Here is a 13732-nt window from a genome sequence, read left to right as displayed (position 1 = left end):
ACCACCCTAATGTTATCTAAAAGCCTTACATAATTCTTGTTTTCCCAGTCTAACATATTAGCATATTTTAATTGAAATTGCTTGCGAAGTCCAGAAACATTAATTTCAAGGCACTGTTGATTGCATTGTTCTAATACCTGCAGTAATACCCATATTCTATGATATGACACTCCCCAAGACAGAAAACGTGCTTAATAAGCTTTCTCCTCTCCTCCAAGCTAATTACTTCCATGGCTTTTGCTTCATAATGTATTCCAGTTTTAAAAAATGTCTTGAAACATCCCTCTGCACCACCAGTTTTTACCTAGACAACATGCTGCTCATTCTCACTCTTTCCTAAACATAACAATGCCTCTCCAAAACACTCATTCAGTGAAGTTCAAAACCAGCCCCATCCTCTTAACACATTTAATTCTTTTAAGATCCTTCAGCAGAGGGAGGAATTAGGCCCACTTTCATTAATTCAGGTCCTGTAGCTGGATTCTCTGGCATATAATTAGGTGTGATATCTGATTAAAGTTTTTCTCACAATTGGGACATTCATAATAGCTCTCTCTTGTGGATTCCCTGGTGTCTCTGGAGGGCTACATTCAGATGTCAGGCTTTCATTCATAAGGGAGACATTACAGAACACTTTGAACTATCCAGTTGCCCATTTCAGTGAGCCTTATATGAACATCTCATATCCGCATCTACAGACTTTCTGTGAAATCAGCACAAACGCTGATAAATTATTGAGTGTGAAAGATACAGCCAAGCAGTGAAACACAAGGTAGAGACGTATCCTTAGGAAAAGTCTAAAACATGTCATTCTGATACATAGCTACTCCCACCATGCAGCAATATAAATACCTGCTAGTTACACACCCCTAGAGAACACAAGCACAACCTTTCACCTTCCGTGAAGAAACAAGAAATACAAAGCCAGCTTTAGTGCTGAAACAACCACTGCTTCACTTTCAGTCCCTTTTCAAACTTCCTTCTTCCTCAGACTCCTGATTTTGTAAGAATCACACTAAGTTCCTTTCCTGCAAAATTTCTCTTCTTGTCTCACCTACAAAGACAATATTTCCCAAGTGTCCATTTTTTAAACATTTTTTAAACATGAGAATGACTGCTAAGAGTTTTTACCTCAAGAACTTTTTCCCCAACCGTTATAATACAAGCTGTTCACAAATTAGCATGCAGCAAAATCATCATTAAAGAAAACAATTTTAAGCAGCCTTCTGCACTATACATTTGGGCAACTGCTTGTGTCTGCTCTTGGAGAGAGATCACTGAGCTAGATGGACTCCAGGTCCAACTCATTTTGGTCCTTATGTCCTCATATAGAAGTATCACGGGGAACTTTCCTTCTCAGCATCTGAAATCTGACCTACAGATGCCACAGCTTTTCCTTCCTGGAGACCAATGCCAGCACCATGCTCACTGGCCAACTTCTAAAATCCTTTTCTTAGATATTTACCTGTCTGTGTGCTTTCTTCAGGCAATCCCAATGGCATGCGACTTGAATATAGCAGCAGGTGGCAGACTGCTTCTCTCAAAGCAAATCTGCTGTGAGAGTTAATTGAAAGCTTATCTAGCTGTACCTGCATTAGCTCACCAAAGTGTTAAACAGCATGCTGCCAGCAGCGTTGAAGTCAGCTAAACACCTCAGAGGCAGCAGCATGTGGATAAAGCTAATTCACTGCTGCTAATGTTGGCATCGTGACATTATATGTGGAAGCACAAGCAGATGTTCTGGTTCCACATTTCTCTATAAAACACAGACATGTTTCAGTTCTCTTTAATGAATGCCTGGAGACTTCTCATAGCTTGGGTTCATGCACTCTCACCTTCAGCCCCACTGAATTGCCCTCCTTGCCTGTCCTTAAAGTGGGGAATATTCAAATCTCTCTGCGATCTGGCTCCAGTGAGACTGCAAATGTAGATACGGGCATGTGGGAAATGGATATACAGAAGACCACGTTTTTCATCATGCACCAGACATTGTAATCTGATCTACATTATTAAATGGTTAGAGTGATCCCTGGTACCATTTATGCCACAGGCCAACTGCTGCACTCCCAGTATCACTCCTGCACATTTCAGAAGTCATCTCGTGTCAAAAGGCATTTAATATGAGACTGCTCTGTTCTGGAGGATAGACTTCACTAGATACTGGATGGTGCCAGAAAATGGCCACGTACATATTTCACTAGTATAAATGCAGTTAAAGATAACTACATATTTAAACATTTAGTATTACATCCTTACTTAAATCCTCGATCCATGCCTTTCTCATGAACCAGAAAATCATCACATATCACCATCTAAAAATGATATTGTCATATTCACTAGGGATAGCAACCATTATACCTTGAAAGAGCCATAAACTCATTAAGGAAATATCTTTTGCTGTTACAATTCAGTTCATTACATGATCAACTGGACAACATGCTGACAATTCACACTCCCATATTTACTGTGAATTCACCCTTTTTAGCAGCAATTTCTTCACAACAAAAACAAAATTCTACAACTGATCTTACATAAAATGTGAACCATATTCAAAGCCAAATTTGGTCCTGCCTTCCCTCCCTTGATTACTGTGAAAGTCCTCCAGAGTTCAGCAGTGAAAGAGTGATTTCAATCTTTCAGATATTTAGGGAATAGGTATCTCTTAATTAAAAGTTCACTGTATCCCACCACACAGAATTTATTCACAGACAGAACTTTCCTTTCCAGAAAGAACACTTTCCATGTAATTGAAATAGAAGGAGAGAAGCTGTTTATATAGAATTGGAATAAATAATGAAAGAAAGCAGAAGAAATCTGCTCTTTTGATAAGCATCTGTCGACATTTCTTAAATCTAAGAACACATTCTTTTAATGAATCAAGCGAGGACTGGATATGTTTATATCATGTCAGCTCAGATATCCTGCATGAAAGGAATGAAATGGGCATTTGCACATTTGCAAACAAAACTGCATGAAAGCCCAACCAAATTCACCTATTATTTCACATATCACACTCCACACTTAAAGAGGAAATTACCAAATTAATTCATCAGAAGATGTTTCAAAAATTTATTATTTATAAAAAAGTTTTTAGACAAAACTTTTGAAAATTGTAGTTTACAGCAGTATTGCAACTTTACAACAGCACTGTAATATTGTGGCATGCATTGTTTTGTTCTCAGTTTTGAGAGAAGAAAGTGAAGCCTAGTAGAATTAAAAGTTAAGGTATCCTCACAGGAAACTGCAATACTAAGGTGTTTATGACCACAATATCTTTTTTTATTATTATTTTCTATTTTTCACTACAAACAAACAAATAAATAAAAGATCATCCAATCAAAACTCTTCACTGGCTCTATATTCTTTTCTAAATTCATAACAGATTATGAAAGAAACCTGCATCACAACATATCTTTCACCTAAATATGCTGGGAGTTGGGTAGAGCTTGCTAAAAGAACAATGGTTCTTATGAAAAAAAAAGAAAAAAAGAAAAAAAAAGCCAGGTGATACTGAGTTGGATTGTGTTCAATATCCCAAGTTGCTCTGAATCAGTCTCACATAGCAAGATAACATTTCATATATAACACAGTGTGAATTAGAAGTACATATTTTGTTATTTTCATTTAAGCTACCTTCTGTGTATGTCCCAAATCACACCCTTCTTCCTTCCTTTTCTGGCACAAACATGATATATTAGCAAGGCCCTTCCACAGCAGCATTCAATTTACACTGCTCATAAACTCTGAAGTGACTCTGAGCGCAGAAATGCATTTGCTTGATTTTTTTTCCTGAATAGGCTTTATGTTACTGCAACAGAATTATATCTCAGCATTATATGAAATTCATAAATTTGTAAGTAAGGCTAGGGGGATAGTTGATTGCTGCAGCTCACATTGCTTACTTTTTAATACCTTTAGAATTCATCAAGTCTTTTTTTTATTATTATTCTTTAGTCAAGTTCAGTTTCTGGGACCTCTGAATTCACTGGAAATACCTTCAGAGCTCTTTATCCAAGACAACATGGCCAAGCAGGGTTTGTTTGGTCTGTTTTGAGTAACGTCACTAGTAGAGCTTACCACTACTACATGCTAGATTATTGTGCAAACTCGATATGCTACTCGATATGGCTTAAAAACAAGTATATTTGGTAGTGGGAGGCTGCAGGGGTAGGCTCTGTGAGTAGGGCCCCGTGCTGCCCATGTGAGAGCAGAGCCAGCTCCAGCTACTACAAAGGGACCAGCACTGCCAGAGCTGAGCCGTGAGCGACGCCGGGTGCGCTGTGCGAGAGCAGATGGAAGGAAGGAACGAACCGCTGAGCAACAGCAGCTGGGAGAGGGGAGTGAGAGATGGGAGAGAACGGCCCCGCGGGCACCGAGGTCGGCGCAGAAGGAGCTCCGGGCACACGGCAGCGGCTCCCTGCGGCCCGGGAGAAGCCCACGGAGGAGCGGGCCGTTCCCCTGCAGCCCATGGATGTCGCCGCAGGAGCGGCCCGGGCCGGAGCTGCAGCCCGTGGGGAGTGGCCCGCGGTGGGACGGACGGCCGGGGGAGCTGCACCCGTGGGGACCCGTGAGGAGCGATGCCTGAAGGGTGGGCCCAGCAGTACGGAGCCGTGTTGCGGGGGTGCTGGGAGAGCTACACAGCGTGTGGGAAGGCCATGTGGGATCAGCTCGGAAGGACAGCGTTGTGGGAGGGACCCAGACGCAGTGACCTCGGAATAGCGGCAGAGGCGAAGCGTTGTGGCTGAGCGTAGTTCCGTGTTTCCTTGTAGGACGAGCGGCGGGGTGGGGAGTGTTTTTTGTTTTTCGTTCTTACTAATCTAGTGGGTTGTTAGCAGTAAATTGCATTAATCTCCCTTATGCTGGGTGTGTTTTGCCTATGATGGTAATTTGTGAGTGATCTCCCTGTCTTTATTTCAACCCATGAGCTTTTTTCGTCGTATTTACTTCCTTTTAGCCTTCTGAGGAGGAACAGTGAGAGTGGCCTGGTGAAGATCAGCTACCTACTGGCGTGAAACCACCGCACTAATTTCATTATATTTTGCTTTAAAATTGTCAGCATGTCATTTGGTCTTAGTTTTTACTTCCTACATTTTTTACTGATTTTTGCACCTACTTATCAAGCCTATAAAAATCTCTGGTAAGGGTTGCACTGTGAGTAGAACTGAATCTGTACGTGTGCATGTGTCCCTTTTTTGACAGAACAGTGTGGTAGGTTTATATTATAAGCGAATAAACGTATAGCAACATAAGGTCCTTTCCTATCTGTTTCATTCTTCAAGCATTTTGAAAAGAAGCGAGTCACCTTGGCAAAATCCCACAGTGAATAATGTGTAGAAGTAAACTTTATTTCTGTTTGTACTTGCATTATCTCTCTTGTTAGGATGACCTATATTCATCACTTCAACAAAAAAATAAAATCACAGTATATAAGAGGTAAAATAGCCATTGTTTAAGAAGACTGTCATTTCTCATCGATTATTCTAGAATCTTCCTCGCTGCAAAATAACCACCTTCTTACTCCAGGTATCTATGGATAATGCTCTTACCCTAATATTTTAGTGTCCATGCTATGTTCCCGCTTCTTCTCTTTTCTGGGTTAACTAGGACCAAATCCTTCAGAATTACACTTTCTTTCATTTCACTGGTCTGTCTCTAGTTAGATGTATCTTTAAATGTGTTGCCCGATTTCCAGCTTTTCATGAGTATTTAACAGAAGTAATTGTTTCCTTTGTATTCTATTCCTGCTAATATATCACAGAGTGAGATATACTTTTTTTTTTTTTTTTTTTTTTTTTTATAGCATCCCAGCAGGGATTTGTGTTTCATTTGTGATCTGCAGTCCTCACTGCAGTATCTCTGACAACTCAGTTACAACTCATTTTGTACTTATACCTTTGATTTTGCCTTCCTAAATGATGAACTATACACTTGTCTTTAGTGAATTGTGTCTCTCTGGTTTCGTATTATTCCTTCAATTTATCAAGAACCTTTGAATTCCAGTCTTTCTTATTCTTCCAAAGTGCTTTTACATTGTTCAGCTCAGCATCATCTATAAAATTTATAAGTTTATTCCTTATTCTTTTATCTGAAACATTAATGAGGCTATTTTAACAGCATCAGAAAAAAGACAGAGGAACCCAACCTGAACTGTCCTCCCTAACTAAAAATCCCATTCCTTATGTTGTGTTCATATCATTTGATGTGGTGAGGGCTTGACCATTAACTATGCATTGCATCACAGTGTGAAATTAACTGGCTCCTCAAGAAAGCTAAACAGCTAGGACAGACAAAAATAATGCAGTCTGGTCCCTCTCTTGGGTTACATTAATATTTACTGCTATGTTGTTAAATCCAGCAGTTTTTCACAGATAAAACTCAAAAGCAGCTAAGACTGAAAAACTGAAATAATTTGTCTTGCAGGTTGTTTGTCTGATAATGGGGTGAGCTGAAATGGATGCTGTATTCATTGCAGACGTGCATCACAGGGCCTGTCTTGTGAGGTGATTAATATTTTGACCCTTCTTCAGCCAAGGATATGAACATATGAAGCTGGTAACTCTGAGTGATGGGAGGGATGAAACAGAATTGTCATCACCCGTATCACCTGTCACTTTTTTTTTCCAGACAAGGAAACATTCCTGCTGAGAAAGCCCTTGTGGCTAGATCCAAAGTCTACGTAGTTTTCAAGAGTGTGTTTGTAACAGAAATGTGAATAAGGTTGAACAGCTTCAACTACCTAATGTAAGATTATCTTTGCAAATGTGCCATCATATAGCAATAGAACAGTTCTGCCTATCGTATTCCCTCTCAGCCTTGTGTTTGCAATGCACAATTGTAGGTGGAGAGAAGACGTCTCTTCCATAGGACCACAGCTCAGCACCAGCTCCCTGCCTCTTGCACGTGAAGAGAGGCGAGGGTTCAGTCTGGGAACACACACATTGCAGTATCATAGCAGCAAAGCAGGAAACTGAATGATCTGTGGGCTTTTAATTGCTGATTTAGAAAAACTATAAGCAGAATGAAGCAGCACTAGGGAATTGGTATTTACTGTGTAAAAGTTTCTTAGAACCTGGACAGGTTCAAACAGGGGCATATAATGGAGAAGTGTACAGATGTTTAGACCTTTTTTAGAAATTAAAGATCCAGAAAATATGCTATGTTCAGACTGTCAGTTCAGCTAGAAAAAAAAAGTATATTAAGAAATGAATTAAAGGAAATAAATGTTACAAGAAAATAAGAAATGCTTTTATTGTGTTGCTTTTTTTTATTGTGCTCTCCAGGTGAGACCTTTGTCTTTTCATTAAAGTAGTTGTGTTTCTATTGAAGAAATAAATCCTTATATGAATACTTGTGCACAGAACAAATACATCAAACAGCATAAAATATCCAAGGGTATTTAAACATCAACTACTACTGAAATCAAAGTTATATATATTTAAAAAACAAACAAACAAACAAAAATCAGGTCAAAAGCAATGTAAACACTCAGCAGCTGAGTAGATCGTGAGTGGCCCTGAAGAGCTTTTCTGAAAGTGCGACTATGTTCCTGTTATTAGACAGCAAGAAGCTTACTATTCTAACACATCCTCAGTTATGCTATCTGATGTGATTTTCACTGCCTGTCTTCTCAATATACAGCAACAACACTGGTTGAAAATATCATTACAAAAACTGAAGATAAAATAAAGGGTGATAATTTGGAAATTTACTGAAAACAGTGGCCTCTCAAATTGAATGAGTAGTTGAGTAATTAAGGAACGAATTGGTTTTTGGTGACGTTCCTTCATCCCACATAATTTTAGATGTCATAAAGCTGGAAATGTAGCTGTACATGAAGGTCATTTCACCTAGACTTTCTCTCTTCAAACACCCCCAAGGAATGATTAAAAAGGTGTGTATTTTACATAGGTAAAATGACTGTATTCTTGAGGATACCTGTTTCTCTCCACTGACTGCAAATTAAGTTTAAATGAATGGCTCAAAGTCTAAATATACAATTTCTAGGTAATTAAATTAGAGGAAGAAAATCCTACCCAGAAGTCCCGAATGACATATCATCATTTTGATTTGCACAGACTTTTCAGAGGTGAATGATCAAAGCAGTGTTGTAGTGTGCAGTGAAGATTAACGAGTAGAAAAGTAGAGAAAGGGATTATGATGTGAGTAAAACATGAAATAAATATGAGAGAAAGACTGGTGTGGTTTCACCTTGAGTACTCTGCTGTTTGGGGTGCAAGAATATAAGAGGATATAAAACTCGGAGAGCTTTCAAAGGAGGGCTGCAAAGATGGTGAAGGGTCTAGAGCATGAGATGTATGAGGGGCATCTGAGGTCACTTGGTTTGTTCAGCCCAAAGCAAAGGAGGCTGAGAGGAGGCCTCATGGTAGCCTGCAGCTCCTCATGGGGGGAGCAGGGCTGCACTGATCTCTCTGGTGACAGTGACAGGACTCAAGCTCTGCCAGGAGAGGGTCAGGCTGGAGCTTAGCAAAGGGCAGTGGGCATGGATCAGGCTGCCCAGTCATGACTGCAAGCCGCTGGAGTTCAAGAAATGCTTGGACAATGCTTTCAAACGTAAGGTTTGAATTTTACATAGTGCTGTGTGAAGGTAGGAGTTGGACTCAATGTTTCTTGTGGGTCCGCTCCAACTCAGGATGTACTATGATTCTATGAAGAACTGCTGCAGGGATATTAATGCTCTGGTGTGTGGGGAAGAATTAAGATGCAAACAAATATTTACTATTCAGTTTTGATGGCCAGAGCGAAAGGACTTGTACCTGAGGGTCATGTGGAAACTAAGAGAATTCACATTTACCTCTGTGATGGTAAAATAAGGCTGTAGTTTGAGAAGATACAGTGCACAGTGAGGCATTTCATGTGTATTTCTCCTTGATATTGAGTTATGTCAAAACTAAAATGTGGTTGGGAATTCACTTAGAATCTCAGACTGAAAAATGCAGCATGAAGTTTGAAAGTCAAAGTGTATTGCTACTGGATATAGTATTATAACTGCAGGAGGGCATTGCGCTAGCTCACGTACGCTGCTCTGATGTTTGGAATTAGCCAAATACTTCTTCCAGAATTTGCTCTGAGTTTTAGAGTACTCACTCCTCCCTCTGCTGTATCATCAGTAATAAAAGCCAACCTAATATTATTATCCAACTTGTCAAGTTCATGTTCTTATCAATACCCGGTCAATTTTTGGAACTTAGATTTAGATAAATTAATGGTGATGAAAAAGATACCTAGCTATCTTGCTGTGCAATTTTTGCGAGGCAAAATCAAGTCTGTCCAAGCATGTTTTTTCTTGCTGAGTTGTTCTTGGCCATATCTCTAAAAAATGTTTGGGATATGTCTGTTTACATGGGTTGATAGTGGTAGGACAAGGGGGATGATTTTAAACCTAGAGAGGAGATTTAGGTTAAATATTAGAAGGAAGTTTTTCACACAGAGGGTGGTGACACACTGGACTAGGTTGCCCGAGGAGGTTGTGGATGCCCCATCCCTGGAGGCATTCAAGGCCAGGCTGGATGTGGCTCTGGGCAGCCTGGTCTGGTGGTTGGCGACCCTGCACATAGCAGGGGGGGTTGAAACTCGATGATCATTGTGGTCCTTTTCAACCTAGGCATTCTATGATAGAAAGTTGAATGGGTACAAATCCATCCACAGTTTGTAAATTTCTCCTAGACTTATAAAAATGCAAACACCTGCAAGCCATACAGAAAATGTTCATTTTGAAGAGTTAGTTAAAAAATATGGGTAATAATGTTCTTCATATGGCATATGAGGCAGTAAACACATGGTAGCTGATTTTTTCTGTACTTTGCTTTTAAATTATGAAGAACTCTTCCTGCAGAGATGATTTCCATGTCATTCCCAGTGCTCTGTATTCAGTGTAAATCTATACTCTCTAATGTGCACTTGACTTTCATTTTTTGTTCTTCTTGGGCTCTTTGAATTAAAGATATATGAGAAAGGATAATTCCAACCAGATTAAAATAAATAACATTGTAATCCCAATTTAATTATTTTGTTTGGGGGGGGGGGGGAACATTTATAGCTGCTTCTAATTTAAATATTCCTTGCTTTAACATAATTTTTTATTATTATTATTCTAAAGATTTGTGAATAAAACATGAAATCGAAAACCAGCCTGGCTTTGCATCATTGTGAGTCGTGAGCAAAAATAACCAATTAATCAGTATATTAGAATATCACCTTTTTATGGGCAGAAAAATTACAGAGGGTTTAATGTCTAAATCAACTTACCTGTAGAGGTAGCCTTGAGAACAGCAGCAGTTCTGAATAACTCCTAGCTTTCAGGTTAAAGCAGAGTGACTTTTCCTGTCCTGTTTCATTTCAAAAATGTGAATTATTACTTGGAATTGTTAAAAATAGATTGTTAGGAGGACAAGTGTACAGTATCAGCTACTGCAAATCAGAAATTACAAAAACAGCACCAGTGATTTTTCAAAGAAAAAGAATTACTAACTCTAGAGACAGAGCAACATTAACACTACTGTGAAGTTTCTTTTCCTTTCCGGGACAGGAAGACATTGTGGTTTCTGTTATTTGATCTTGGAGAAGCCTGAGTGCTCTCAGCTTTGACTAACTTCAAGGAGAGATATAGGCATACAGCAGCTCACAAAATGAAATCCTCGCTTGCATGTGGAAATAAGTCATTCCATCTCTCTGCTGGTGTGCCTGTGGGGGTGAAGAAAGATGCACTCTGAAATAAGCTGTACTGAAGGCTCCATAGCAAAGTCCAAACAATGAAAAGGAGAGGGTAATTCAGACAGAAAACTCAAGACCTCATTTTATATTGTTTTCTGATTCTGCATGAAATTCCATCATTACCAGTTGCTCCTTTCAGTTTCATTTTCATTACCCACAAACATGCACCATACCTGGCTGCTTCCTGCCGTCAGTTACAAAGCCTGCAGTTAATCCTCTCTACCCTAAGTACTTAACATTACTGAATTTCATAATGCATATATTACAAGAAAAGGATGCATGGTCTAAACAGCGCCTCAAAACACAGTTACCCAGTTTAAATGGGTTACACTGTTATACACATTGTTGGTAAGTAAAAGCAGAACTCCCATCTACACAGGATTTCACTTAACAGCTTAATCCATGCATATTGGCTTGTATGATGAAAAGTTAAGCCACAGAAAGCATTTGGATTTTCTTCAAAAGTGCTCCTTCAACTACTGTCAGGAAATTGCAGGGAGACATGGAGTAAAATAACTCCCAGTACTGAAAAACAGCACAAGAGCTATTTGAAAAGTTGTGTATCAGGACGATCCAGGGACTGCCCAGCAGATGAAAATGTCTAATGCTGCAGTTTTCTTTTGGGGTAAAGTCATAACAGAGGCATACACGCTTAGCAAAGTTTTGGCAAGACACTTCTTGTCTACTGCAGCTATATTAAGTGGCACAATCAGCAGGATGGTCACTGAGCAGATCCTGCTCTGCATTGGAGCCAACGTAACATTTCAGTTCCCAGCTTCTTCTGCGAGACCTAAGTGTACTGCCACCCGAAACAGAGGTAGTGCCTGGAGAGGTGAGCCAGGATTATTTCCCTAATGTGCACATTCTTACATAACCTTTCTACTTAGCAAGGAACAAGTCATTGTCAAGCTCTTCTTCATTCCCTCCTCCCACCAGCAGTATCTTCATTCCCTGACAGAAATTTGTCCTTTTGTGTTCTCCGAGTTGTCCACTTAAACATGCTATCTTCCTTTTACCCCTCTCCAATCCCCATCCCTTTTCATCACAGAGATGCAATCAAGCCTGAGAACAGTAAAAACAGAAGATGACTGTGTTAAGTGAAAAGAATGCCTCCACACCAAATACAGCTTTTACCTGGTACTTCTTAAAATAAAATTCTCAAATCTACACTACTGCAGTAGGAAACAACATTTATTTCCACAAAGGCACCATGACAACAGACAACTAAGGGTATGCACATGATATTTAGTTCTTGCCACAGTTTTGTTGAGTGCTTTGTTTGTTGATTACCAGTGTTAAACAGCTAAACAGGAAACCCCTGGCTACTTTCCTTTTTCATTCTCTGTAGTGCTTTAACAAGAGAACATCTCTGTAGAGCTTTCTCAGCTGGACATCTGCTTCTTGAGGATCAAATGGTAAGGGCTTCTCAAAAATTAAATGCATTACACAGAGGTACTGCAGAAGGATGCCATGTTCTCCACGCTTATTTATGTAAATGCAAATGGGACAGTTGCTCCAAGGTATGATCCCACATCCAGGAATACAATTGAGTAGGAAGAGTTTCACTTAATCATATAAGAAAGAGTCAAAAATTAAAGTAGCCGTTTGTATTCACCCATGTGGTGCTGGTATTGCAAACATTTTATGCCCAAACTTACTTAATGTTGTGTATGCAAGCACATTTAATTTGGGACCATTTAACGTAAGTATTTAGTTTGAGTCCATTTAATGTTTTAAATTTGAGCAGATGTTTAATTTCAATATTTGTAGACAGAGCAGTAACAATGCCTGAATTTAATGATCCCTAGCAGTTTTTGATATAATCCTTATTTTATATACGATTTTCTTTCCCATACTTGATTTATAGCTGGTAGTTCTCATAAAGCCATAAACTTATAAAGCTAAATTATACCATCCTATTTCATCAGATAATGAGTGGATTAGGTCAAACAAGTGTTAGGTACACATGGCAAAGAACTGAATTGGACTTATCAAAGAGTTCTTTTCCTCCCAGGCTACCAGGCTCACAGTGCAGGTATGATATGTGGCCCCTTTCTCAGCCCTGGTTCCTCATTGTTCAAACAAGGGGATGTGGGAAAGTGCACCAGAGCTCTCTTTCTCCTCAGTGGTGCAGATATTCTTCTCTTGGAAACCAGCATCAGCCAGTGGTATGTGGCTGTTTTATGCCCATCTCCTTTACCAACACTGAGTGAGGTGGTGACTTGGCTGTGGTATCTGTTCTCTGAAGCTGTGAACCTGTCTCAGATCCTACATTATTGACATAATGAAGTGTCAATTATTTTGCTAAGTGAGAGCAGTAAAGATTCTCTGACACAACCTGTCTCTTATTCCCCAACCACATTTTATACCATCTTGCTTTTTAACAGGCTCTATGAAACCTCAATATGTTGCATCGTTGTATTAATGACAATGCAAAAATTAAACCATACCAATTCTGCATTCAGGATCTAAGCAGCCTAGTACTTAATGGCTTATAAGATTTGACATTTCATAGCTCTTCTGGGACACTTACGAAATACCCATCTTCATTTGTGAAACTCAGCTGAATATTTTACTACTATACTGCATTAACGTTTTGTACTATTTGAAGGTTTCCTCAAAGGATTTGAAAGGGGAAACATTCATTTCTGTTAGGTTGTACATATAATTCTTCCTCCCCCATCCTTGTGTTTTATAGCTCTAGTATGGATAGTCTGCTTAAAACCAATGAAAGATTTACACTAAAGGACATAGTCATCATAAAAAGTAATGAACTAAAATTCAGAATTCCTTACCGGGTAGAATCAAGTGCTGTTGCCACTAAGTAATTACTTCAACGCAAGACTTAAAGCCAAGACTTCTAAGAGCTCTTTCTTGTAGCAGCTGCTACGTGATTAATATCACACTGGTAGATTTCACAGGAGAATCTCCTAAATAAAAGAATGCTCAGTGTATGTGTAAAGTTTAAATTCCACACAATTTGTTTTAGAATCAACACAAT

The sequence above is a fragment of the Gallus gallus genome, chromosome 3 (assembly GCF_016699485.2).
Source record: "Gallus gallus isolate bGalGal1 chromosome 3, bGalGal1.mat.broiler.GRCg7b, whole genome shotgun sequence".
Lineage (NCBI taxonomy): Eukaryota > Metazoa > Chordata > Aves > Galliformes > Phasianidae > Gallus > Gallus gallus.
Note: the sequence above shows the minus strand (reverse complement) of the source record.